This window comes from Arachis ipaensis, chromosome B1 (genome assembly GCF_059453495.1).
Source record: "Arachis ipaensis isolate K30076 ecotype BB chromosome B1, ASM5945349v1, whole genome shotgun sequence".
Taxonomy (NCBI): Eukaryota; Viridiplantae; Streptophyta; class Magnoliopsida; order Fabales; family Fabaceae; genus Arachis; species Arachis ipaensis.
The window spans coordinates 72684390-72687522 of record NC_142436.1 but is presented as its reverse complement, the minus strand read 5'-3'; the positions used below and the strand labels follow the sequence as shown (position 1 = coordinate 72687522).

Below are 3133 nucleotides of genomic sequence, written 5' to 3'. Positions count from 1 at the left end.
TTAGCGCCATTACCAAGGAATGGAATGATCAGGATTTCGCACACCAAGTTTTTGGCACCATTGCCGGGGATTGTTCGAGTTTGGACAACTGACGGTTCATCTTGTTGCTCAGATTAGGTAATTTTCTTTTTCGTTTTATTTTCAAAAAAAAAATTTAAATATTTTCAAAAATATTTTTATTTAGAATTTTTAAGAATGAATTCTAGTGTTTCAGATGATGCTTCTATCATCACAGGAGCTAGTTGATTCCCATCAATTTGGCTGTTGTATGTAATGTTCTGCTGAAGCTTGTTCTGCCCTGTCTAATCTCTTTAGACTGAAGCTTTAGACTAACATTGCATGATTTCTAGAATTCTTATTAAAAATTTTGAAATCCTTATTTTCTTTTTCAAAATAATTTTCGAAAAATACCAAAAACATTAATAAATTCATAAAAACAAAAAATTTTGTGTTTCTTGTTTGAGTCTAGGGTCAGTTTTTAAGTTTGGTGTCAATTGCATTTTTTCTAAAAATTTATGCATTTTTCGAAAATTTATGCATTCATAGTGTTCTTCATGATCTTCAAGTTGTTCTTGGTAAGTCTTCTTGTTTGATCTTCATATTTTCTTATTTTGTGTCTTTTCTTGTTTTTCATATGCATTTTTAATTTGTTAGTTTCTGAAGTTTGAAAATTTCTAAGTTTGGTGTCTTGCATGTTTTTCTTTTCTTAAAAATTTTCAAAAAAGTTCTTGATGTTCATCTTGACATTCAAAGTGTTCTTGGTGTTCATCTTGACATTCATAGTGTTCTTGCATGCATCACATGTTTTAATCCAAAATTTTCATGCATTGAGTCAATTTTGTGTTTTTCTCTTTCTTCATTAAAAATTCAAAAATATCTTTCCCTTTTTCTTCTCATCAAATTTGAAAATTTGAGTTGACTTTTTCAAAAATTTTTAAAATCAAGTTGTTTCTTATGAGTCAAATCAAATTTTCAATTTAAAAATTCTATCTTTTGCAAATCTTTTTCAAAAATAAAATCTTTTTCAAAATTTCTTTCTAATATTTTCGAAAATTTTTCAAATTAATTTTCAAAAATCTTTTTCTTAATTTTAGTTCATGATTTTCGAATTAGTTACTAACATTTAATGTGATTGATTCAAAAATATTAAGTTGTTACTTGCCTAGTAAGAAAGGTTCAATCTTTAAACTCTAGAATCATATCTTTTTAGTTTCTTGTTAGTCAAGTAATCAACTTTAGTTTTCAAAATCAAATTTTTTTAATTTTCTTTTCAAATCTTTTTCAAATTAAAATTTCAATCATATCTTTTTCAAATTCAATTTCAAAATCTTTTCTAACTTCTTATTTTTTTAAAATTGATTTTCAAATCTTATCTTTTTGTTTCAATCATATCTTTTTAAATTTCAATCATATCTTTTTCAAAAACAAAATTCAAAACTTTTTCAATCAATCTTATCTTTTTGTTTCAATCATATCTTTTTCAAAACTACCTAACTAATCATCTCTCTTATTTTCGAAAATTCCCTCTCTCCTTTTTCAAAATTCCTTTTTAATTAACTAATTGTTTTAATTTTAATTTAATTTCAACTTTAATTTTTTAAATCTAACTTTCAATTTTAATTTTTATTTTAATTAAATTTCGAAATTCTCTCTCTCTCATCTCCTTCTATTTATTTATTCATCTACTAACACTTCTCTCCCATCCAAAAATTCGAACACCACCTCCTTCTCTGTGTTCGAGTTTTTCCTCTTCTCTTCTTTACATTACATTCTTTTCTTTTTCTACTCACACAAAGGAATCACTATACTGTGACATAGAGGATTCCATATTTTCTTTGTTATTCCCTTCTTTGTCATATGAGCAGGATCAAGGACAAGAATATTCTTGTTGAAGCAGATGCTGAACCTGAAAAGACTCTGAAAAGGAAACTAAGAGAAGCTAAAATACAACAACCTAAAGACAACCTTACAGGAATTTTCGAACAAGAAGAGGAGATGGTAGCTGAAAATAATAATAATGCAAGGAGGATGCTTGGTGACTTTACTGCACGTAATTCCAATTTACATGGAAGAAGCATCTCCATTCCTGCCATTGGAGCAAACAATTTTGAGCTGAAACCTCAATTAGTTTCTCTGATGCAACAGAACTGCAAGTTTCATGGACTTCCATCTGAAGATCCTTTTCAGTTCTTAACTGAGTTCTTGCAGATCTGTGATACTGTTAAGACCAATGGGGTTGACCCCGAGGTCTATAGGTTTATGCTTTTCCCGTTTGCTGTAAGAGACAGAGCTAGAGTGTGGTTGGACTCTCAACCCAAAGATAGCCTGAACTCTTAGGATAAGCTGGTCACGACTTTCTTAGCAAAGTTCTTTCCTCCTCAAAAGCTGAGTAAGCTTAGAGTGGATGTTCAAACCTTCAGACAGAAAGAAGGTGAATCCCTCTATGAAGCTTGGGAGAGATATAAGCAACTGACCAAAAAGTGTCCTTCTGACATGCTTTCAAAATGGACCATCCTGGATATATTCTATGATGGTCTGTCTGAATTAGCTAAGATGTCATTGGATACTTCTGCAGGTGGATCCATTCACCTAAAGAAAACGCCTGCAGAAGCTCAAGAACTCATTGACATGGTTGCTAATAACCAGTTTATGTACACTTCTGAGAGGAATCCTATGAGTAATGGGAAGCCTCAGAAGAAGGAAGTTCTTGAAATTGATACTCTGAATGCCATATTGGCTCAGAATAAAATATTAACTCAGCAAGTCAATATGATTTCTCAGAGTCTGAATGGAATGCAAGCTGCATCAAACAGTATTCAAGAGGCATCTTCTGAGGAAGAAGCTTATGATCCTGAGAACCTTGCAATAGCAGAGGTGAATTACATGGGTGAACCCTATGGAAATACCTATAATCCCTCATAGAGAAATCACCCAAATCTCTCATGGAAGGATCAACAAAAGCCTCAACAAGGCTTTAATAATGGTGGAAGAAACAGGTTTAGCAATAGCAAGCCTTTTCCATCATCCACTCAGCAAAAGACAGAGAGTTCTGAGCAGACCCCATCTAGCTTGGCAAACATAGTCTCTGATCTATCTAAGGCCACTCTAAATTTTATGAATGAAACAAGGTCCT

General features: G+C 31.5%; 1 non-coding gene across 1 annotated transcript; it reads right to left on the bottom strand.

Annotated features, from left to right (window-relative positions):
* Positions 1 to 2391: 2391 nt before the first annotated feature.
* LOC148577008 (small nucleolar RNA R71) lies at positions 2392 to 2499 on the bottom strand. The gene has a single exon (XR_015903527.1). It is a non-coding gene; the product is annotated as a small nucleolar RNA R71 (small nucleolar RNA).
* Positions 2500 to 3133: the final 634 nt, after the last annotated feature.